At 50.2% G+C, this 25,771-nt stretch overlaps 1 long non-coding RNA gene across 1 annotated transcript; it reads left to right on the forward strand.

Moving 5' to 3' along the window:
• Positions 1-482: 482 nt before the first annotated feature.
• LOC123642695 lies at positions 483-5,143 on the forward strand. The gene is made up of 3 exons (XR_006736509.1): positions 483-1,668; positions 3,894-4,180; positions 4,376-5,143. It is a non-coding gene; the product is annotated as an uncharacterized LOC123642695 (long non-coding RNA).
• Positions 5,144-25,771: the final 20,628 nt, after the last annotated feature.

Here is a 25,771-nt window from a genome sequence, read left to right on the forward strand (position 1 = left end):
GAAAAGCTGAACCCCTCTGCTGGGTCCTCATCCAGACTCTGCCCGGAGCTCTGGGCTGGGGACATCAAAGTGGAAATGCTGCCTTTCCCTGCCCTTCCTGACTTCTCACCTCCTCCCTCCCAGCCTCTGCTCCAGCCCCCTCACTTCACAGGTCTGCTTTGAACTCCACAGCTTGGGAACTCACCCAGGGCAACAGGGCAGTTTTTCTCTCCTTCCCAAGAGGCCTCCACAGCTGTGTCCCTAACAGCTGGAGGTGTTATCTGAGGGAAAGGGGAGGGGAGGACAGGGAAACAGTCCGGCCACTCTGGAGCTCTATACCCCCCCCACCCCACCCCAGGCCCACGTGAGCATGTGCACACACACACACACACACACACACACCCTACTTCAGCAGCTTATCTGACCAAAAACAAATGGCCAGCTGCCTTCTGGCAATTGAGACCAACCCCCCCACCCCCAGCAACTCCTCCCCGCCCCACCATTTGGCTCCATTTCAAACTCCCAGAACTCCCCGGGCTTTGGGGACAGCAAATGCAGGAAATCCCACTCACCAGCCTGCGACCCGGGAATATGAGTTCCAATCCCATTCTGGCTACTAATCCATTCACTCAGCAAATATTTATTGAGCAGCTACTATGTGCCAGACTCTATTTGAGGCACTGGGCACACAGTGTGAACAATTTAGAACGTGTCCCCAGTCTCCTGCACTTACACTCTCAAAGTGGGACAGAGACAGGACATGAATGATTAATAAGTGCAATAAGCTCATAGAGTGATAAGCAAAGAAAGATATGTTGGGTAATGATGCAAAGAGTAAGTGGAAACCGGCGTTTGTAGACAGTGTAGACTGGAGAGGTCTCCTGGGGTCACTGGCATTCTGGCTGAAGCCAAAGGACTAGCTTGCTGCACCTGGGGAAGCTTTGTCCCCTCTCTGAACCTCAGTTTTCCTACCTGTACATGAGGACATTGGACCAGCCAGGTCTGGCTTTCTGTGATTCTCGGAATTGTGGCAGCGGCTCCCAGAAGTGGTTGGAGAAGTGGGTTCCTGGCTAACAATGTCAAAAGGGGAGACAAGTTGACCCTGTCAGCGATGGATGGTGGGATCCAATGAGAGTCCGTTCTCCCTGCCACGGCACCATGCCCGTCTGACGGGTTATGTGTTAGACTGTGGGCAACAGGGGTCTGGAGGCCTTTCCTTATCCCCCACCCGCCTCCCTACCATTACCCACCCACCCCCATCACTGAGCCCAGCCCCCCATACAAAGAAAATGCACAGGGTCCATAGGACCCCACTTTCTACAACCTCAGGAATAATCAGGACTTTCTTAGGACAGCCCAGAAGGGGGAATGGGTGCCTGTGACTTAGAACAGGAAAGACTCCTAAAGTCACTTAGCCCATTGACTCCCAAGCTGAGGTCAGAGGTCCTAGAAGACAGCAATGGGGGAGAGGCAGTAGCTTGAGGCCAGCATCAGCATTTCATAAAATCTTTTGGAAATGCACATTCCCCTCGCCCACAATAAGATAACCCTCTCCAGGTATCAAGCGCCGGCATCTCCAACTCGGAATTTAACAAGTCGACATGGGGACTCTGGCTGCTCCATGTTGCTCAGCACGCCTTCGATGAATAAAAACTGAGAAGACGAATTCATTGCGATTTAATCAATGAGGTGGGTCAGATAAACAGAATCCTTTCCAAAACAAAGACTCACGGTGGGGAGAGGACAGGGAGGTGAACGAGGTGGCCTTTGGTGGCGAAATGCCGCTGCTGATCTACTCTGAGCACTTGACCTCACTGCTGAGGAAAGCACGGGACAGTGAGCGAAAGGGGTCCATGCAGGTGTCCCTGTGTGGCCCCGTCTTCCCCGCCCATCCCAAAGAGCTGGAGCAGAGGAAGCCTTTGTGCGCTTGTGGGAAGGGGCTTGGGCAGGAGGCAGCGTGGACAGGAAGCCCAGCAGAGGCAGGAAGGAGGTCAGGAAGAGGCTGACGGGACTGTCCCAGCTCACACTCAGCCCTGCCAACCTTCAGGAGAGCAAGGCGGAGTTTCTAAAAATATTTACAGTGAGTCTAAATTAACGAGGTACTATATCAGCGCTGACAATGGGAGGATGTCGGGCCAGGCCCTCCAGGGGAGAAGCCCAACGCAATCAGCACAGGGGCTGTGCAGGGGCAGTGGGCACTTGGGGGAGGCCGGCCTTGCACAGCTGAAGGAGGAAACCAAGCCCTCCACCCTGGGGCCGGAGCAGGCGCTGGACACCGCTGTGCCCCATCACCCTGCCTGGAGAAGGAAAAACATCCTAGACTCCTGAATCTGCAATGAGCATCTTCAACCCACCTCCCCAACCCCATCCAGTGCAGAAATCTCCTCTACTGCCCCCAGTCTGAGAACCATCCAGGGGCCTCTTGAATACCTCTGTTCACAGGACACTCACTGCTGCCCCAAGCAGCCCATCTTCGTTCCAGTCTGGGCGTCTCTGTTCATTCAGTAGAGCAGAGTGGTTCAGAGCAGAGGGGCTGGAGCCAGGTGGCCACTTACAAATCACATTGCCAGGGCCAAGGAGCCCAATCATTCTGAGCCTCAGTTGTCTCATCTGTAAAATGGAAGTCATTACAGTATCTACCTCCCAGAGCTGGTGCTAATATTTGACAAGAGAGTGTAACTAAAGGACTCAACATGCCACACAGGCAGAGATGTGGGCCAACACACAGAGATGCAAAGGAAAGAGCTTAAAATGTCCCAGGACTGAAGTTAGATAAGGCCAGAGAAGTCAGCAAACACCATTTTGTTGCTTGCAAGGAGATACTGAAAAGCTAGCCCCGCACCGTGGTGTGCATTAGCCACACGCCCCACTTGGTTGTGGAGCACTGGACACGTGGCCAGGTGGGTAGAGGTGAGCTGCAGGGGTGAAATACACACTTGGCTTCAAAGACTCAGTGTGAAAAAGAAGGTAATATATCTCATTAGTAATTTTTTATATTGATTACATGTTGAAATGATAGTATTTTGGATATATTGGGATAAAGACATTATTAAAGTGAGGTTTACTTCTTTGCTTCTTTTACTTTTTTAATGTGGCTACTAGGAAAATTAAAATCATGTATGTGGCTTATGTTCCTACCGGATGGTGCTGAGCTGAAGAATCGGATCTAAGCTTTAGGACACTCGCTCTGGAGGCATCTTTGAGGGTGGGTTGCAATGCGCAGGTTCATTAGAAAACAGATAGGGTTTTCCAGACCAAAGGCTTGTATCAAGGAGAGGACTCAGACTTAAGTCTTCCAATCGCAGTGAGTTTGCCACAAGGCAGAACTGGAGAGACATGTGATTTCTGTCCTCCCTAAGCTCGGGCCCCATACAAACACAACCACTAGTAATAGGTAAAGCTTATGGTATCCTAATAGGTAAAGTTTATCATCAGGCACTGTGTAAGCACACTGAGATGTTTTTTTCCCAACGTCATTTTTCTTAAAAATGCCATAAGATAATCTACGCTATGATCCCCATTTTACAGATTGGTAAACCAAGGTCCAGAGAGTTACATCACCGGTTCAGGATCATGTTGTGTCTGAGCAACAGAGAGAGGGGATTTGAACCCTTAACTTTGCCTCCAGAAGCCCAAGAGCTCTACAGTCAGGGTGTTCTCTGTCAGCTCAGGGCCCTGCTTCTGCACCCCAATATGACCTGAATGCTCATAGATGGAGCCTGCTCTGTCCTCCACCTGTCTGTCTGCAGGAGAGGGAGGCTAAGGGGAGAAAAATGCACATAGGCTCACAGCTACAACAATAAAAGGATAATTTGCAAGACCAGTATGCCTCTTGATTACATAGTATAGACATAAAATAAAAATAGTAGTTAATAGTAATGGCTAATAGTTGAATGCTGACTCTATGTTGACAGGTACTATTCTAGCGAAGGATGATGATTTTAAAACAGTAAACTCTGGAGGCAAAAAAAAACAAAAATGCCTGGTTTCAAATCCCGGCTCTGCTCCTGGTCCAAGCCTCAGTTTCATCACCTGTGAAATGGAGGAGACAGCACACAGCAGTTGTCAGAATTATGCAGATACCAGACGTAAAGCCTCCGGTCCGTGCCTGGTGCAGAACAAATGCTCAGTAAGCACTGCCTGCTACAGTGATCTCACTGAGTCCTCACAACAGCCCTGGGGGCAGAGAGGGTCAGTAATGGTAAGTGGGAATATAGATACTGCCTTAGACGATGAGAAACTTGTCTGAGGCCATTTCTAAGAATTGCAGGTGGTATTCAAACCCGGGGGCGGGGGTTGGTTCTGGGATCTGCAATCTTAACCACCGCGGTAGACAATTCAGGATCTTGAACAATTTCTAAAGTCTTATTTTTTTTTCCTTGTTCTTCTTTTTTAGTGACACTTTCCATCTCAGTTTCTTGAGGTGTGGAAAGTGCCTGCTCTGCCTGCCCAGGGCTTTGGCAGCCACGGGTGGGACCGTCCACAGCTCTGGGTGAGCACGGAGAGGCAGCTGCCCCAGGTGCTGCGGGGCTCAGCTGACGAGCTGCGCAGGAACTCAGGCGCAAGCCACCCTTGCCGAGAGGGCACGACGCTGGGGCTACAGCATCTCCTGCTCTTGGAACTGCTCGGGCCCTGGGAGTGTCTGGGGAGGTGGAAAGCAGCCCCGGACAGGGGCGAGCCCGCCCGGAGCACAAAGCTGCGTCCTGGGCCCACTCTGCTCTCTGCTGTGCCGCCAACGGCTCGATGCTACTGACCTCTGGTGGCGACGAGCTGCCGCTCAGCCGGACCTGCGCGAGTCCCCGCCCCGGCTCCCAGCCCAGCCCGGGGGACGCAGGCCCCGCAGGCTGAGCCCCCAGAGGGCCCGGCGAAGCCCGGCCTCTCTCCTTCCTCCAGGCCTCGGCGGCGGCATCTGGAATGCCAACCCCAGAATCTCACCGCTGTGAGGCTGGAAGGGCCCTCAGCAAAGGGGCTTTACTTACCCCCCATCAGATCCGCTGACGCTTCCGAGGCTGAGCCGGTCCCAGACCCGGCACAGGCCCGGGGCGCCTGGAGCATCAGCCCCTCGGTCCCCCCACCCAGCTCGGTGTTTCCAGCTACGCAGCCTCTCCTGAAATGTGGTTACACTGCTCTGTAATAATCCAATATCATATTGTGACACTGATTTAGGAAACGAAGTGTTCTTGTCTTATTATTTTTTCTTTGGGTGATGCGGGAGTAAAACCGAGAGACGTTGAATCATCCTCAATGTTATTCACGACTCTTCCTCAAGCGTGTCATTCTGTAAAGATAACACATGAAAGGGAAAACGTAACTCTGGCTTATTATGGAAAACTATGGACTTGAAAGAGACGAAGAAATTTTTTTTTTTTTTTAGTAAACTGACAATTGATTTTTAAAAAGTTGATTGTTACGTCCCTGGAGGCAGGAATCTCATTGTTGAGCATCCGGCGCCGCCTTGTGGTTGCTTATGGGACAGCGACCCCAGCCTCTGCTCATTTCTTCATCCACCCCCAGATTTATTTATTGAGCATTCTTATGTGCCCTTTCACCTCGGTTCCTTTTCTAAGCCCCTTATCTGGACCTTTCAGCTCGATGAAATTTGCACTGAAATTTCTTTCCATACATCCACTAATTTTATCATGGAAAAAGAGTGCATACGCTCAATGCACTCTTAATGCAGTTAAGTTGGCCCAAGCAAGAAGGTGCCTATGGAGATATTTTTTATCCATGACCCTTCCAAGCTATTCCGATCTTAGCCCTGGGACCCTGGAGGTCACTTAGAGATTTAATTAATCATGTCTCTTAAAATGTGTATGTGCCTTTTCTTTTTCTCTCTTTTTCTCTCTGGAAATCCATTTTCCTATTTCTCAGGCACCAGCCGCTCTGGTAAGACAGGTGAACTTTAGCACAAACAGGTGGGGTGTGCAGACGTCCGGAGGTCCAAAGATTTGGATTTGAGACGATGGCTGTTCTGATCTGGTGGGTGACCAGGTAGACAGAGGGTGGCAGGCCTGAAGTTTGGAGAGAATGGAGAAGGTACAAAGTCGTCATGGAGGTGAGAGGAGGGTCACTGAGAATGATGCAGCCTGATGTTGCCCCACACTCCTTCCGTCTGGCTCCCCGGTGTCCCCTTCTGCCTTTGGTCCTCCGTGCAATTCCGAAGGGCTTCTCCGACATAAGTGCTCATGGAAGGGGTGGAGGGAAATGGTTGCCAGGCCAGTGAGGAACAGACAGCATCACTCAGACCTGGAGAACAGCAACAGAGAAGTTCAAAAGAGAGGAGCAAGTCAGCACAGAAGGGCGGAGGAGAGGGAGACTCCAGCTCCAGCCTGGACATGACTGAACCAGTGGTCACCTATCAGCAGGGCTGGCTTCGTGGGCGTGCCACCTGAGCAGTTGCCGGCTCCCTGGCTGGTTTCGTATTCTGCTGTCGCTGTCTTGAGATTCTTAACAAGTTTTGAATAAGGGGCTGCACGTTTTTATTTTTCACTGGGCCTCACAAGTAATGTAACCTGCCCTGCCCTATAAAGAATGCTCACCTGTCCAGAACATGGCCAAGGGTGGCCATGGGAGCAAACATGGCTTCTGTACAGTTGGGAAAAAGTCCTAAACAGAGGAACTGCGGTGGTTTTATTGTTCAAAGACATTTACCGCTGCCCCCTAGGGAGAGGGGATTGTGCTTCCTCGCCCCTGTGGCACCTGGCTTGGCCCTATGATTTGCTTTAGCAGAGGAACTGCCTCCCTCCTAAGCAGAGGCTGTAAGCCCCTGCACGTGGTTTATTTTCCCTCTGTTATTAAACCAGTAATGCCCCACATAAATGGCTACCCTATCAGCCAGGATCCTGAAGTGACAGTGTCCTGGGGAGGTGCCACAGCTGAGCTGAGGTGGAAATGTACAGTGAGTAAGAGAGAAATTTTGTTGCATTCACAGGCACTACAATTCAAGGTTATTTGTGACTGCAACATAATCTAACTTATCCCGACTATTAATAACACAGAATGGCTTCATTTCCTAAGTCCACATCAACTTAAAATCAGCAAATTACGAGGTCCTAGGGGGCTCTTCTCTAATCTCTAGGACCTGGCTTTACACATAATATGCTTTTGTTAAATTCATAGTAGGGAATGCTGGCTTCCTCCGAATAATATCCAAACTCTTTCATCTGTATTCACAACTCTCCAGGCCAATCTTGACAGCTTTATCTCCCATTACCCCAAAAGTCATTTGTTCATTTATTCATTCATTCACTCCTTTTTTTTTTTAGAGATGGGGTCTCGCTATGTTGCACAGTCTGGTCTCAAACTCCTGGCCTCAAGCAATTCTCCCACCTCGGCCTCCCAAAGTGCTGGGATTACAGGCGTGAGCCACCGTGCCCAGCGCTATTCACTCTTTTATCCGATATATACCAGTGCCTGCTCTGTCACAGGGGGGTGTTTGGTGCAGAAATGTTTACACAGACTGAGTCCCCAGACCTTGGTCATGCCATTTCTCTCTGCCAAGAGCATTGCTCCGACCCCCTCGGCCTGTTTTAGCTGCTCACCATCCTTCTAGACACAACTTCAATCCCGCCTCCTTCCCTAATCCACTCATCACCCCACTTACTCCAGAGCACCCTCTCCTTCCTCTCGACTCCTCCACCAGTTGTTTTCTTATAAATTACTTGCCTATTAGTTATATCCTGCATGCTGGCCTCTCTCCTGTCGTGTTTTGAGAAGATATTTAAATCTCATTATTAAAATAATTATATTTTTATCTTATGTCATTAAATAGGCCCATGGAAGCAGTACATTCCTTAATGCAGACTGAATTAATCATTTAATTAAAGCCAAATGTAGTGGCCTTATTTGTATTATAAGCCTTACTTACATTCAACCAATTTTGACCCAGAAAAATAGAAATTTCCTGTGGTTCAACCTGACAATTGTACTGTGGAAAGCAACCTGTTGGCTTTGGAGGCCTCTTCCTTGCTTGGGTTTCGAGGAAAGAACCAACACAGCCGGTCCTCGCAGGGGTGCCACTCGCTGGCTCCACCCCGCTGGCCCAGCATCCCCTGAACTCTCATCCCTCAGAGAAAGTGTCGGCAGGAACTGGGGGAAAGAACTGATCCTGGGGCATCTGCTCCTTTCAACCCCCTGACCAAGTCTGTCCCTCTCGTTCTGCACCAGGAAAGCTTCCAAAGATCTAGCAGAAAGGAAAGAGAAAACCAAAAAGGGGGAAAGTAGTGTTAATTGAGCACCTGCCGTGGTCAGGCCCTTGGGCCAAGTGTTGCATGTACAAATGCTCATTTGATCCTGCAGGACAACCTTAAAAAGTGAGCGCTCCCCATTTTCCAGAGAAGGAAATAAGCTTCAAGACTCAATGTGCCATGCTCAAGGTCACTCAGCAGCAAGGGCCAGTGTCCCCTTGCCTGTGATATCCATGCAGCCGACTCAGTCTGGTCTGGTTTTACAAAGCCTCTAGCGGACTCATCCCAGCTATTCTGCTTGATGGGTATAAACTCCGTCCCCCAGACGCAGAGCTGAGCTCCAGACGTGAGCCTGGCCTCTGCAGTCACACCAGGAGTGAGTGGCAGGAGAACTTCAACAAGGCTTGGGAGTCGCCCTGCTCGGCCTGGCAGACTTATTGGCACGGCTGAGCCGGCAGCAGGATGCTCATGCCGGGCGGCTGAATGATCAGAAGCAGTGAGGCCTGAGCTCTAACCACTATCATTTTAAGGATTATCATGCACAGTTATTTCAGTTCATTAAACCTTGAGCACCGGCCAGCTCAGAGAGGAAATGCAGGCATGCGCCATCCCAACTTCCCCTCCAGCCTCTTTGCCCTGCAGGGGCCACAGAGCTCAGAGCCCGGGGGCCTCTTCGCCCATCCAGGCAGGCGAGGGGGTGAGTGGGGTAGCGGGGAGGGGAGGGGAGGGGAGCAGGTGAGGCGGCCTTCAACCTCAGAGAGGCCTCCTCCCCCCAGGGACAGGCAGGTCTGGTCTTTGCCACAGGAAAATTCCCTGACCTCTGTTACCTCCCAGGAACGGGCAGTTAGGGCCTGTGCTCTAAGGTTCATCAGGGAAGAGCCAGGCCTGGCTTGAAGCCTGGGGTTGATGCCGGGAGCAGAGTTGAGTCCAGCTTTGTGGCTGGGAGTGGGGAGGACTTGGAGAATCCCCTGTTCTGTCATCTGCCTGCTGTCTGAAATGTAGCTTCACCACATAAATGAGGAGACAGTATAGCCTCGTTCTGTGCCCGTCCAATACAGTAGCATGAGCCACATGGAGCTTTTTAAATTTTAATTAATTAAAATTAGATTAGATTAAACATTCAATTCCTCGGTCACACTGGCCACATCTCGAGTGCTCAGCAGGGCTGCTGCATGGGACGGGGCAGCTAGAGCACAGCTCCAGCACCACAGACATTCTCCTGGACAGCACTGGCCGCGAGATTGAGGGTGTGTGCGCTGATTTGACTCTCGGATGCAAATCCCAGCTCCACTGTTTGCTGGTAACCCTGGGCAAGCTTCTGAACACCCCTTGCTCTCAGTTTTCTCACCTACAAAATGGGAGATTACAGGGCCAAGCTCACAGAGTGGTTGTAAAGACTAAATGAAAAATGTGAGGCACCTGGAAGAATGCCAAATAATGGTAAACACACTACCAATTATAGCCCTTTCTACACCTTTTGGGATGTGCATATAAGTTCGCACTGGTATGGGGCCTCACAGTTCTACAAATCAATTTCGGAATCACCATCTCATTTGCACTTCACGGTGGAGGCAGGCAGGGGCAGGAAGAGTCAGCTGAGCCCAGGGTCACGTGACTTCTTGAAGGCGTGGGCGACCTAGGACTTGAACTGTGTGAATAATTCAGCGACTAGCATTGCTGGACCCTTTCACACTCCATGTTCTATTTTGGCATTTGCATAACCTCAGGAGGCCAGGGACGTCCCTCCCACTGTAAGAGTGAGGTTCCGGGAGGGGAGTAACCCCAGCACTCACTAGCCCTGCACGGCATCTACTGGGTACTGGGCACTGTCCTGGAAGCTCCACAACAACCCAGTGGGGTAGGTACACGTATTATTTCCATTTTCGTGATGAAGGCGAAGCACAGAGAGGAGAGGTAACTTTCCCAAAGTCACACAGCCAGGAAGTGGTGAAGTCAGGACATGAGAACCCAGGAAGTCTGGCTCCAGCCTGGCTTGAGAGATGTCGCACTTCACTCGCCCATATCCTGGTGCAGGTGAAGGAAGCAGGAGGAGGATGGATCCCCTTCGTTCCCAGGGCCTCTCTATCTCTCTCCCTCCATCACCTGTGTCCAAGGAGAGAAGAATGCAGGTCCCTAGCCCCCGTGAGGGGGCTGCTGGGGGGAGGTGGGTGTGACATATGAATTAGAGGTGGGGGAGCAGTTCAGGCCAAAACACACCCCACCTCCCTCCATCCCTCCTGCTCAGTCCACTTCCCAGCCACCTGGGAAAGTCAGCGGGAACAAGATTCTGGGGGCAGAACTGCAGGGAGCTGGGAATGGAGAGGGCTGTTCACAGGAGGAGAGCAGACACTCTGGGCCCCAAAGGACAGCCTCCACCACTGTCCGCCGGGGCTGACAGGGACAGATGAGGGGAAGGATGGCGTTGTTAATCATTGCAATTTACTGACTACCTCTCAGGCCCTTGAACACATCGTCTCACTTCATCTCCACAGCAAGCCTTGATAACAAGTTGGTGTTATCATCCCCTTTTATGGATAAGGAAAATGATGCTCAGATGGACATGAAAGCCATCTGGAGTGGGGAAGCCATGGCGTTAAGAGTCATGGGCTCTAACTTCTCAGGTAAACAGCCAGATAATTCATCCTATTTGTTTTGGTGATGATGTAAAATTAATAACAAAGCTTCTCTGAGTAGAAAAATAAATAAAACCTACTACCTACCAAAATCTCAATCTCTCTCTCTCTCTCTCTCTCTCTCTCTCTCTCTCTCTCTCTCTCTCTCTCTCTCTCGGTGTCACACACACATACACACACACACACACACACACACCAGCATTTCATTCATGCTGAACCTGTGCAAACAGAGGTGAAGTAACTCGTCTAAAGTCGTGCACCTAGCACATGGCAGGGCTGGAGCTTAAACATGGATTCACCTGACCCACTCCGTGTTTTCTCTACATTAGAGTACGGCAGGGGTAACTGGAGAAGGAGCCCACTTCCCTGGAGATCTTAGAGCAGAGTCCTGGGAGGAGCAGGCTTGGCAGTCGGCCTGGCCGGTGGGTGGGAAGATGGAGTTTGAAAGAAGCTGCCATAACACTGGCGATCGTCTCCAAAGATGGTGCCATATTCCTTCCCTCTCTGCTCTTGCTCACAACTCCTCACATCAGAGAGTGAGGGCTCTTTTTTCCTCCCCTTCGAAGTTAGACTTATGACTTGCTTTAACCAATAAAATGTGGCAGAAATGACATTGTGCCAGTTCTGAACCCAGACCCAAAGAGGGCTGGCAGCTCCTCCTCCTTTTTCTTGGAAGCCAGCCACCATGTAAAAATCTAGGTACCCTGGGCCCACCATGCTGTGAGGAAGCCCAAGGTAGCAATGGACAAAGACACATGGAGAGGGACAAGGGCCACATGGAGAAACACCAAGGTGCCAGATACAGGAGTAAAACCTTCATAAATCTTCCATCCCAGGCCAGCTTCCAGCTGAAGGCAACTGAAGGCAACTGAGTGAGTGAATCCAGCCAACCAGAAGAACCATCCAGCTGAACCCTGCCCAAATTCCTGAGCCACAGAATCATGAGAAATTGTAAACCATTGTTTTAAGACATTAAGTTTGGGAGTAGCTTGTGTGCAGCAAGAGTTCATTGAAAGACTACCTGGAGGGAGAAGAGATATGGACGTGTGTTATGAGAAACAGGCAGAGGGTGAGCAAGGGGGGTCAGGCAAGAACCAGCAGGAGAACATCATGAGCCTTAGCTGGGCAGAGGAGGTTGTCTACAGGCTGCTCTCGAGATGCTCCCTGGTGCTCCAGGCACACACAGCTACGTGCTGATCTCTAACTTTCCTACCACTTTGCCTTTGCACGTGCTGTCTCCTCCTCCTGGCCTGCTGTTCCAGACCCAGTTCAAAGGGAGACCAAGAATCACAGGAAGGAAAAGGCCCTTAGAGTCCCACTTGTGTCTATTTCTCCAGCTTCATCTCACACCATCCCTCTCCTCTCTGTGTGCTCCAGACGCACGGGTCTTGCTAGTTCTTTCCACATGGCTCGCTCCTTCCCTCCACAGAACCTTGGCAGATGCTGTTCCCTCTGCTGAGGAGGCTTCTCCACGTCCACGCTCACTCCATTTGGCTAGTTAATTCCTGATCCTCCTTAAACCATCAGCTGAAGCTGCTAGGTCCCAAAGCCAAGTCTGGTTCCTTTATTTGTTCTCATAGCATCACGTTCCTGCTCTGCCCCCATAGGTTGTTCTGAGAAATTGAATGTCCTTGTTCCCACTAGACTATCAGCTCCTTGAGGTCAGGGACCATATCTACTTGGGGTCATCAACACATCCCCGTACACAGCAGAGTATATAGCATATACTAAGTAGATGCTCAATAAACACCTGTTGAATGAATGAATGAATATTACCTCCTCTCAACAGCCTTAATTGACACTCCTCCACCTCTGAGATTCAGGCTTCCTTTCTCCTCTTGGTTCCCATGACATTGAGTTTTTATTTTATCTCTGCACATCTTATACTGAGTTGTTCTAGTTGTGTGTGTCAGCCCCTCTAAACTGTGATTCTTTGAAGATAAGGCCTGGGTCCCACTCATTTTTCCATCCCAGGAGCATAGCTCTGAAGCTGGTGCAGAGTAAGCTGTCCACTCTGGAAGGGTGGAAAGGGAGCAAGTGGAAATGCATCCTGGTGGTGAGAGTCCCCATCACAATGTTCAGAGAACCAGAGATGCTTTTTACAGAACCAAGCCAGTGTACCAGTCAGGACTCCCAAACAACTGAAAAGTCCAGCGGCCTCAGGTATGGTGAGATGCAGGGGCTGACAAACAGTGGCATTGGGGTGTGGCCTCTGTCCTTCTCTCAGCACTGTGCTTTGCTGTGTTAGCCTCATTCTTAGGGAGACTTTCTCTCTGTACTTAACTAACTTCCAAAAGCTCTAGGGCATATCCTTCCAACTATGAGTCCACCAAAAAGAGAGATTCTATTCCCAAGTAGTTCAAATAAAAGTTCATCAATAGAATCCCATGGGACCAATTTGGTTGCATCCTCACCCCTGAACCAATCACAGTGGCCTAGAAGAACTGATACTGTGATTGGTGAGGCCTAGGTCCCTCCCGCAGCCCTGAAGTTGGAGATGGAATTGGCCCCATGGAACTGATGGATTTAGAGTAGGCTCCGTAGCCAGGAGATGGGGCAACGGACACTGGGCACACAGAACCCATCATGCTCACTCTGGCCAGTCTTTACAACTCTGTGCACCAGTGCTCCTGACACACCTCAGAGGATGCCACAAATGCTGCTGCAGAGGCTCACGGCGGTGCATCCCACTCACGGTGGCTCTGAGATCTCACTTGAGTGAAGCACAGCCTGGCTTCCCACCATCCTGTTCTCCACGCACCATCCCAGAAGCCTGGTGGACTGAAAGCCAGAGACCTGTCGACTATGGTACCTGGGATGGAGAGTCCCCCCCCCCCCACCCAGCCCCTCACACGGGCGGACCCGCCCAGGAGAAGCACTTAGCTGTGATGCCGGTTTCCTGTCACTGCCCTTCCTACCAAGACGTCACTGGCCCTGGCTCCCTTCCTGATTTTTCTATTTTTTTCCCAGCTCCTGTTAAAGAGGCAGCAGGCCCGTAAAAGGACTTCTCCAATAACCCCAGTGTTTTAGGCCCTATCTCCGTGCTGGTTAGAGACTCCCTCGCTGATTCTGAGAATGATGTGTATTCAATTTTTCTTTAGCTTGTTGGATGGGTGGATGGATGGGCGGAATGAAGGCTGCATGACTTGGTTCCAGGTGCCCTCAGAACCCCCTATCTTCCCGTCTTTTCATACTTACCATCCTTGGCTCCAGATTACTGCAAGGAGAGAAAGCATTTTTCCTTGTCCTGGAATCAGCTCCCCAGTCCTTCTTTATCATAACAAGGACCGACATTTAGCGTGGCTCATTTTATCAAGGACTTACCCTATTTTAGGCACCAAGCTAAGTACTCATTCGATCTTCCCAACAGCTCCAATAATGGTTGCCATTATTGACTACAATTTACAGTGAAGGAAACCAAGGCCCAGAGAGAGTAACTCATCCAAGGAGCACAGCCAATCAATGGCAGAGCTGTATTCAAAGTGTGTGACTCTAACCACTATGTTATAGGGCCCTGTGAACATGGACTCTCAGTTCTGCGCACACCAATTTTCTCATTCTCCCTTTACTCTCACTACTCTGCCTGGAATAGAGTCTAGGCAGACTGACAGCAGGAAATACATGTGTCAGAGTAACGCTAGGCTACACTCTGAACAAATAAACCACCAAGTCTCAGTAGCTTATCACAACAAAGTCTTGCTCACAACACAGATGGATGTGGGTCTAGGGCCCTCCTGCATCTTAAAGGCGGCCTCCAACAGGGAAGGGGGAGATGGAAGAGGAACGTGAGCTCTTAGTTGTCTCAGCCTAGAGACATTTCTGCTCACATGTCATTTCTGCTCACATGTCATTTCTGCTCACATTTCTGTGGCCCAAGCAATGAGTGTGTGGACACACACTGGCAAACACATACTATCTCTGCCACAAAGAGCCACACGGCTTCTCCCAAGGGGCAGGCAGAAGATAAAGGCTCATCCCGCTCAGCCGGCCACTGCAAATTGAGGGGATGTGAGCAAAATGGCCAAGATCCAGGCTGGTAGTTGGGGAGTGGGGAGGGATGGAAAGGATTCTGGGATTAACCAAGTACAAAGCTCCAAAACCCAGTGCTTGGGTGGGACCTCATTTCTATTGTTTTGAATATTGCTCAGCAGTGAGCCAACACTCAACCTCTTGGCTAAGACTCAGAACTCTTGTTATCGGGATTTGGGGCTGTTAATTACAGGATTTGACCTGAATTAAGGGAACAATGTAACAAGAATAACAATCCCTGACTTTTCAAACTTTAGAGTTTACAAATCACGCTCACAGCAATCATCTCATTTGACCCTCACGATAACCCTATGACGTAGGTGTGCTATCTCCATTGTGTGGAAGGAAATCTGTAGGATGATGTCATTGACCAAAGTCACCCAGAACCTGTGCACGCCGGGGGACTTCTCAGGGCCAGTTTTCTGATCCGCACTCAGGGCTCTTTCTTCTACAGCTCAGCCGCATCCCATGCAAATATCTATGGAAATCGACAATGTGAAAAAGAACATCAACAGGATCTGGATCCAAAAGCGTGGGTGCTTGTGCATCAAGAAGGAGGAGTTTAAAAGTGCAGGTGTTGAAGTCAGACAGCCTGGGTTTTAGTCCCAGCTCTGCCACCTGCTAGCTGGCTGATAGCTGGCAAGTTATTCTAGTTGTGCTCACTTTCCTCGTTTGCACAATAAAGACGAACTGTAACTAACCCATAAGGTTATGGTGGGGAGTCAATGAGATAAGGATTAGAAACTGCTTAGCGCGATCCCTGGCTCAATGTTAAAGCATAATAAGCATTGAATGATGCTGCCAAGAGCTTTCTGGGAGACAAAAAGATGCCACTCTCCCTTCCTTGCTCCGCAGGGCATGATCGTGACTCGCTACCTTACACTCTTGGCTTCAGCTGGAGAACAATGTGACCACCTAACCCGGCTTCTCTTGCAACTGTCTGTAGAAGGGAACGTTCTCTTCTTTGTCTGAGAATCGCACAGGCCATCGCCTGCAATCCCCAGGCCTTCGTCTCAGTTTTGCTGCCACCCAGGGGCCACTTCGTGCCATGCCAGGGTTACTCTCAAAAGTGCTCCTTTTAGGATAGTGGTTTTCAAAAGAAAGTCGGGGGAGGAGGAGCAGGGTGGGGGGGAACACACCCAACTCTTGGGGGTGGGCGAGGCTTGGGGGGGTTGAAAGAACCCCACAGGGGACTCTGACGTGCCCTCCACTCTGCGCCACTTGAGACCCACTGATTTAGGCAAAGCTGAAAAGAGAGATGAGGGGACAGGAAACCAGGAGGACCCATCTGTTTTCACCAGCACCAGGAAGGTGCGTGAGCTCTTGCTTCCAAGGGGTGGCAGCTCTGCCTCGGGGAAGGGCCAATGGTTTGTTTCTGATGCAATTCTCAAGCCAGTAAACACGGGAACAGGGAAGTTATGAAATGGCCTTTCAGAAAGATCCTGAAAAATAAACCAGCATAAAGGACTTGCATTGAGAATATATAAAGAGCTCTGACGACCCAGCAACAAAAAAACAAATCAGCAAAAAGTCTGACCCAGGCCAATAAGCAAATGGAAGGGTGACCCACAGGAAATGCCAAGCAAAACCACAAAGGCGGATCATTTCATACGCACTAGGTCGGCTAGAATCAAACAGACAGGTGTGGGTGAGAATGTGGGGAAACGGGAACCCTCACACACTGCTGGAGGGAATTTTAAACGGGTGCGAATGGTTGGAAATCAGCTTGGCAGCTCCCCAAAAGGTTAGACAGATGACCCAGCAATGCCACTCCAAGGCACATACCCAAGACACATGGAAACATGTGTGCACACAAAAACATGCACGCAGATTTTCATAAAGGCATGATTCATAACAGCCAAAAAGTGAAAACAGCCCAAACACCCACCAAATAAAATGTGATACAGTCATACAATGTCACATTACTTGCCAATAAAAAGGAATGAAGTACTAATGCGTGCCACATAACATGTATGAAGCATGCAAACACTATGTTCAGTGAAAGAGGCCGTCACAAAGAACCACATATTGCACAATTCCGTTGATATGAAATGTCCAGAATAGGCAAATCCATAGAGACAGACAGTAGATTCATGGCTGCCTAGGCTGGTGGGAGGCAGGGAGATAAAGGATTATGGCTAAAGGGTGTTGTTATGGGATGATGAAAGTGTTCTTCAACTGTTTGCGATAATGATTGCACAACTCTGAATACGCTGCATGCCATTGAAATGCATACTTTAAATGGTTGATTTATATGGAAGGTGAATTATACCTCAATAAACCTGTTAAAAAATAAAATAAATCAGACTCTTCTTTGTACACCTGCTTGAGGCAGGGGCAGTTTCCAAGCCCCTGCATTCCCTCCAGTGTGGATCACAGAAAACAAAAGCAAAGATAGAAACAAAACGAGGCCTCTGGAAGGCCAGAAGCTTTTACTGTGCTTCGAGCCCATGTCCAGAGGGCTCCTGGGTGGCTGCAGCAGCTTGTTGGCAGTGGGCGGCGCGGCCAGGCTCACTGAGGCTGGAGCATGCACGACAGAGGGCTGGCGCCATGTCCCAAGGTGAGTGACGCAGCAGTACTAGCCTGGGTGCGGCTGTGAGGCCGGGTGGGGGCATGAAGTTCCGCAGCACACGCGGCACCAGACCTGCAGGCACCTGCTCTGCAGACAGAGATGAGCTTTGGCAACAGATAGACCCAAACTGGCACCACGTCTCCTCTCTTAGCTCTTTGACCTCAGGCCCATATTTATCTGTTAAAAAAATCAATAATAATGCCTATCATATAAGCTGCCCCCACTCCAGCCTCCCCCTGGACCCGTTTTGTGTTGTTTTGCTTGGCTACCATTTATGGAAGAATTCCTATGTATTTCATACTCAGCAAATGCCGTACCTGCATTATTCTTTCTGTTAGTCTTCACTGCAGCCCTGGACAAATCCAGGACTAGTCCTCATTATGCCTTTTTTTAGGGACAAGAGGACAGAGCTTCAGGGAAGAAAGACAATTTCTCCATTGTCACACAGCTAGCAAGTGACAAAGCCACTATGCCCACCCATCACTTTAAATGCCATTCTATACTGTATAGCAAGGGTGACATTTCATAAGTAGATAAAGAGCTTGACACAGAATCAGGCCCTCAGAAAAGAGTTCTGAGAGCCAGGGTGCCGAAGCCCTTCTTGAGTGGTGGAACCCCTGGCACAAGGAGGGAAGGGTCACGTTTTTGATATGTGCATCTCTTGAGTATGATGTGCCTGAGGCTGTGTTAAGCAATTTGCTTGCACATTCCAGAGACTGTCCGAGCTCCCCAAATATCCCATGTGCCCCCCTCCTCAGTGGACTCTGACAGGGAGGCAAAAATCCGTGGGAGGAATCACACTCTTCCCAGAAGATGCCTTGTGCTCTGCGGGGAGAGAGGGCAGAGAACTGATGTCTCGCCTAAAACAGATCAGAGAAGCTGTGAAGAAAGGACCAGAGGATGAGGCAGAGGTCAGGCTGTGAAGCAGCCAGTGGACTCAGGAAGGCAGGTTTTCTTGCCGTTTCCCAGCGAGTAAGGAGGCTAAACTCGCTATTCCACCGTCCAGCCGCCTCTCACCCTGTGTTCCAGTTATTATTGCTACATAACAAATTACCCCCAAAATTTAGCATGTTAAAACAACTATTTCATTATGCACCTGTGCTCTATGGGCCAGGGATTTGGGCAGGGCACAGGGTGAACAAGGAGACCACAGGGATGCCTTGTTTCTGTTCCAGGATGTCTGGGCTTCAACTGCAAAGACTCAGAGGCAGGGAGTGATTTATGTCAGGGGCTGTGTCACCTGGGCCCATCACACACATGCTGGGGGACTCAAAGCTGGCACTGACCACAGAGCACCCAGGTGTGGCCCCTCCAGGAAGCTTGGCTTCCTCACAGTATGCTGGCCTTAGGGGACTGAGACTTCTTCCATGGTGGCCCAGTGCTCCAAGCACCAGTGTTCCAGCTAATAAGGCAGAGGCATGTCAAGGAATTTGGAGACTGTGCTTTAAAACCTTCACACTGTAACTTCCAGGCAGGAGCCAAGTTCAGGGGCACATATGGAAGAGCCGGAAGAGGCTCTTCCCTGATCCAGCCACTCATTTCCTGCAGAGTCCAATGGCAGAATCTCCTACGCAGAATCTCCCACCCAGAATCACAAGGGAAAGAAGCCGGTTGCCAAAGAGCGCAGACTGTGACTCCATTTCTGCAACATTCAAGGTAAGGCTGAAGTCAGAATAGTCGATACCTGGTGGCGGGGTGCAAAGGGGCACAAGGGAGGGAGGCTGCTGGACTTCTGCCATGTTCTATATCTTAATCCCCGTGGTGGTTATACTAATGCATTCCTATGTAAAAAATTCATCAAGCCCTACACTTGAAATGTATGCACTGACCACACTATGTATTTTCCACCTCAATAAAAAGTTTTAAAAAGGATTATCCAGCCAGAGCACGTCAGTCTCCATCCCTGCCCCCAGCCAGATTTGCATGCCCTGGGAGAGCAGATTCCCAGTCCTCTCCACTCTGGCCGAGGACTGAGTGTGAAGGCGGCTCTCCCTAGGGGGACCGGGGCCTGTGCACCCCTCCTCTGCCCTTCTGTCCCTACTGCCTTCTTGGTTTCAGAATCCAAAAGCGCCACATGGAGTAGGCCATTCCCTGGTTTTGTGGCGGTGGGGAACAGGAAGCAGAGAGGTGCAGGGACTTGACGTGCACCAAGGGAGGCAGCGTGACTCCCAGCCCAAGAAGGCCATGCCCCACTGCAGGGACCAGGCTTCTCCTTGGATCTTTCTCCCTATGAGCCATCAGACTCTGCTTAGTGTAGGCTTTGTACAACCATGTCTATCCGAATGGGAGTTTCTGGAAGGCAGGAAGATTCTCCAATTGATAAGCTTGTGGGACCCAGCCAGCTGGGCAGGGATTTTCCACAGAGCCCAGGCAGGAGGCCAGTGCTAGCCCCTTCTCGGGGCATGGCCCGGATTACCAGCCCTGGAGGCTGTGGGCCTGAGATCTCACGCCTCCCAGAATTACCAGAGCTCCAGGGACAGGAAGATGAGATGCTTTCACTTTCCAAGGGTCCTCCCGAGGTCTAAACCAGGAGCCAGCACCTTAAGTCCTAAGAGGTGAAGCCCAATCCTGACAGTCAAGGCCTTTCCTGATCTGGCTTTGCCCACCCACCCCAGCCCCCACCCCAGGCCCACTTCTCCCATCTTCTACAGTCAACTCCTGTCATGAGCTAAATTGTGTTCCCCTAAAATTCATATATTGAAGTCCTAACCTCTAGGCCCTAGAAGGTGACTATGGTTAGAGTAGGGCCATTAAGGAGGTAAATTAAGTTAAAATGAGGCCCTTATCCAATCTGACCGGTGTCCTTATAGGAGGAAATGTGGACACACAGAGACACCAGGGACGGGCACGTGCAGAGGAAACCTCCCGTGAAGACACAAGCAGGCGGCCACCTGCACACCAAGGTGTGAGGCCCCAGAGGAAACTAAACCTGCCAGCGCCTTGCTCTTAGACCTCCAGCCTCCAGAACTGTGTGAAAATAAATTTCTGTTGTTTAAATCTTTGGCATTTTTTATAACAGCCCCAGCAAACTAACACAACTGCCACTTTCTGAGTGTCACCCATTTCCTCCCTCCTCCTCTGACCCTCCAACAAGCTCCGCCTCCCAGGCCTGCCTTGCTCACTGCTCAATGACATGTCCCCTCAACACCCCCCCCCCCGCCCCGAGTCAGCCAATTGCTCTGCGAAGGCTGGCACTGTGCATATGTCGACACTGTCATTGCTATGACACCGCATTCTGGCTAACCTTCTTGCCAGACTTGGAGCCCGGAGACAGGGGCTGTCCCTGACTCATCTCTGCATCCCCAGCACGGTTAACAGATGGCTCCATAAAACGTCTGTAGGAGTGGATCGAATTGGGGAGTCTGCAGAGTGCCTCAGCATCCCCTAGCAGGGTCTCCAGTCCTCAGAACCCCATGGCTTCCCCTTCAGTGCATCGACCTCATGCCCTGCTCAAACGCTAAGAAAGCCCCTAAAGTCAGAAGAATTAGCACTGCCTTAGAGATTGTATACAGACGGTTCCGGACTTACGATGGCTCAACTTATGACTGTTTGACTTAAAGATGGTGCTAAAGCTACACACATTTGTAGAAACTGCACTTCACATTTTGGATTTTGATCTTTTCCTGGGCTAGCAGTATGTGATGGGATAGTGGCTCGATGCTGGGCAGTGGCAGGGAGCCACAGCTCCCGGTCAGTCACGCGATCAGGAGGGTAAACAGCCCATACCCTACAGTGAACTGTGTTGCCAGGCGACATTGCCCAACTGTCGTAAATAAGTGTTCTGAGCACGTTTAAGGTAGGCCAGGCTAAGCTGTGACGTTAGGTAGGTTAGGTGTATTAAATACGTTTTTAACTTTATGATATTTTCACCCTACAGTGGGTTTATCAGGCATAACCCTGTGGTAAGCTGAGGACTGAGGAGCATCTGTATTCTAAGACAAAAGCCCAGGGAAGGGCAATGCTTAACCCAGAGACACGGGTTGTTAGTGATGACAGTGCAGGATGTCAGGGGCAAACATAGCTGAATCAGGGGAGCTTTCCCACCTTGCCAGCACCCCAAAGCTTCAGTCAATAGCTCCTTCTCCCACTGGGTGAAACCGGCCCTGAGCTGTCTACGAATCTGAGGAAATGTGTATGTGTGCGGAGTGCACGTGTGTGTGTGTGTGTGTGTGTGTGTGTGTGTGTTTTGGAGAGGGTCAGGGGAGGGAGGGGAATGTGTGCATCTTGGGTGGAAAAAACCCTAAACCTACCTGTGTAGTACAGAGCTGGCGGCTTCCAGAACCCTCGGGAGAGCGCAGCCTTTGAAGTTCAGACAGACTGGGTGAGCAGCCTGGTTCCTGGGCTGCCAGCTGATCAAATGAGCCACAGGGTCAGATGAAAGGGCCCAGCGTAGCTCCTGGCCTTGGGGGACGCCCTTCACCTCTGAGATGCTGCTCTTCTCCGAGGTCCCTCTCGGCTAGTGCTGAGTCCAGAGCACACAAGGCATCCTGTCTGGGGCCAGGCTGGCTGGGGTTAACAGGAGAAAGGCGGCGGTTTCCCGAAAACAAAAGGCTGGGTCAATAAATCTGCGGCAGCAGCCATTGATCAGAGAGGGCAAAGGCTCCGCGGGGAGCTGCCAGCCAGTTCCTCCGCAACAGCCCGTACACAGCCATCCAGGAAGGCGAGGCCAAGGCTCCAAAGGCCCTTAGGTCCTGGGGTTGATGTCCTCAGGTCTCTTTCCTCACCCCCAGGACCCCTCGGGATCAGACCCCAGTCAGAGAGCTGGAGGAGACCCCAGGTATCCTCCATTTCAGTTCTTCACCCCGGGTCCCTGTTAAGAATTCAGCCATCTATGAACTTAGACTGAGGGGAAAAAGGTTCACTAATCTGTAGCTGAAATGTAGCATTTCTTTCTATTATGAACATAGGCAACAAACTACAGTAGAATTAGGAGAACCTAAGGCTTTGTTACCAAGGATAAGGACAAGTATTTTCACAGCTCATACAGGCATTGCAGAATTCTCAAAACGTTTTTATTATCACTACCTTAAAATTGAAGTAATGACTGTGCCTACCGCTAGATCTTGTTGCTTCATGCGTTAATGAAAAAGTGTATGTATTACTGTATCACAAATTTGTTTTTGAATGGTTTGGTAACTGTATTTCAGTGTAGTTAACTTTGTTATCCTACGTATTTTATTTTACCAGCCTGACAAAAGTGTCCATAACACAACAAAAGATTCAGAATTCCTACTGTTTCGACCCCCAATGTCGATGGGGAAACTGAGGCCCAGAGCAGGCACGGCTTGTCTTGGTTGGATGGGTGCACAGATGGTGGATAGATTAATGCATAGAAGTACAAGTGAAAAAATAGCATAGTAATAACAACAAGAGCCCTCACTGACTGCGTGCCCTGGGCCAAGCATTGTTCTAACCAACTGAACTCTCACAACAGCCCTATGAGGAAGATAATGTTCTTGTTCCCATTGAAAAGGTAGGAAAACTGAGGCATAAAGGTGTGAGGTGACTTCCCCAAGCCTACAGAGCCAGTAAGTGGAAGAGCTATGATTCTAACCGCGGAGCCTACACTCTGAACCAGTCTGGTCAAGCTCGGTTTGGTGCTAAACTCAGGGATCATAAACCAAGCACTGAACTCCAGGTCTGCCACTTGCAAGCTGGTGACTCTGGGCAACTTACTGCACAACCACACGTTACAGTTTTCATCCACAGCACCAGGAGAGCAGCATCACCTCCATCGTGGGATCGCAGGTGGATTAATAAGGCACGGAAAGCACTCGGCACCGTGCCTGCCACACAGCAAACACCGGACACTTTCGTTTTTAATGAATGACAAGTCCAAGGCACAGACCCATTTAGAATGGTGATACGTGCCTCTGTGCCCAAAATCTCCAGAAATAAGAAAATAAAAGTGGCAAGGCTGGAACCCAGATCCCAACTCCTGGCAAAATTGACGAGTGCCAAGAATTAGCAAGTGCCCAGTGGAACTTGGCTTTCATTTTGGGGATGATATAGATAAGCGGATAGGTTTAGACCAGAGATAAATTTATGAAAATGCTAGTGATTATTGACTTCCTTCCAAAGAGTACAGTTTAGAAAGCGGGGGAACGAATACCTTTACAGTGGAGAACACCGACAGGCACTACCTTGGCCAGCTGATCAAGGCTACGGTTAACAGTGACAAACGGTATTGACAGCACGCACCCTCGATGTGCAATATGTACTATCATAGATAGATGGCACTTCACCTCTGTCTCCCAAAAACACAGAACCCCAAGTCTAATCATGAGAAAAAACATCAGGTAAACCCAAATTGAAAGATATTCTACCGAATACATGGCCAAAACCTCTCAAAACTGTCAAAGTCATCAAAAACAAGTCTGAGAAACTGTCACAATCTAGAGGGGCCTACAGAGACATGATGACTAAAGGATCCCAGAACAGAAGGCCATTAGGTAGAAAGCAAGGAAATGTGAATAAAGTATGCACCTTAGTCAACAGTATTGTGTCAATATTGCTTCATCAGTTGCAACAAACGTATCATATTAAAGTAAGATATTTAGAGGAAACCGGGGGTGGGGTACAGGAGAACTCTGTACTATCATGTCAACTTTTCTGTAAATCTGAATCTATTCTAAGAAAGAGTATTCTTTTTAAAAATGCTACTAGCATATCTGGTGGTGAGGTTACAGGCAACTCCTTTTCTTCGTTTTTGTCTGCTTTTTAAATTTTTTTTTTAGAGATGGGGTCTATTCCAAGTGCAGTGGCTATTGACAGACATGATTGTCACACGCTGCAGCCTCGAAATCCTGGCCTCAAGCAATCCTCCCCACTCAGCCTCCCGAGTAGCTGGGTCATTTTTTAAGTGGTCTACGATGAATATGCTTTGCTTCTGTCATCAGAAGAAAATTCAATACACATTGCTTTAGGAAAAAATGAATGGATACTGGGCCCGTTGGAGACAGAGTGCTATATAAATAAAAGGATAATTAGAGTTGTTCCGTGGGCAGCGATTAAAACCCACTTTATCACTCTGCACCCAGGCAGCTCTGGCCACCAGGGCCTGGCACTCACCCCAGGGGAGGGTGGTGTGTTTATGAACCCTGCCAGCATTTTTCCTGTCTGTGATGGGCACTTGCGGGCAGGACAGAGCGGGGGAGCCAGGGCAGCCGCTGGCACGGCCACAGGACTGTCCCAGGTGAGCCTGCCCTGCTGGCTCAGAGAGGGCCCAGAGGCCAATCAGCCCCGGGAACATTTCATCCACCAGCTTCCCAGGCCAAGCATCAGCCTGGGTCATCGGCCCAGGAGGCAGGAGGGCTGCAAATGGTCCTCAGCTCCCACCATGTGAACAAAGGAAAAGACCAGAACAGCAAGGAACTCATGCTTTATCCCAGGCACTCGGTTCACCGTTGTCTGGAACATCCAGACCTGGAACAGTCCCGTAAGGTGGATTCTCTATTTCTGCACCTCTTTTAAAACTGAGGCTCAGAGAGGATCCCCCGCTCACTAGGGTCAGAGCAGGATATAAACTCTGATCTGCTCACTCCTCCTCCAGAGCTGCCCACGAGAAGGGCACCTGTCTCCCCTTCTTGGGGACAGGCTGTGACCACGGCAGATGGCTGGACCACATTTGGGAGACAGGACGATGGAGAAAGGCAGAGCCAAACTGTGGGTGGCAGCACCCTTTGGACCCCATGACACTCCGCTCCACCAACACCCCAATACCGAGGGCTGGGCGAAGGACAAAGGCCAGCTTGTTCTCAGGCCCAAACCAGGTCCACCTCCTGGCTCATGGGGAACATGGGGGAGCCCCTAGGACTGTCCCCCCCACTCCAGCTCTACTACCAAGCAGATCCCAAAGGCATCCTCCGCCGCCCTGGGGTCCAATTCATACATGGATGGTCCCTCCCCTCGGCGAGGGCCTCAAGCAGGGGCCAGGGGAGAGACAGCGTTTAGACATTTCCAACTGTAATGGGATTGGGACCAGATTCTCTGACAGTTGTAACAAGCACCCCAGGGAGGAACAGCTCGGCTTTCTAACAGGTAGAAAAGGGTTTGATTTTTTTATAAACACATTGAGCTGTTGCCTTCAAAGTGGTCCCCACTTAGTCTAGTGACTCCTCCAGAGCTCATTCAGCCCTTCATAAATCAGAGCCACCTTTGACCAGAATTGATCAGCCCGCTTGATTGTCCAAAGTATTCCCCAACAGGGCCATCCAAGTGACCTTCAGCTGTTTCCAAAATCCAAATTCAGGTTCAAAAGACCAAGACCTGCCCCTCTGAGGCCACTCCCCAGAACCCCAGACACAGTCGGAGAAAGGGCTGCATGACATGAGTAACATCACCTTCCCAGTTACGTCATCTGTCAGACACCT

This window comes from Lemur catta, chromosome 7, assembly GCF_020740605.2.
Source record: "Lemur catta isolate mLemCat1 chromosome 7, mLemCat1.pri, whole genome shotgun sequence".
Lineage (NCBI taxonomy): Eukaryota > Metazoa > Chordata > Mammalia > Primates > Lemuridae > Lemur > Lemur catta.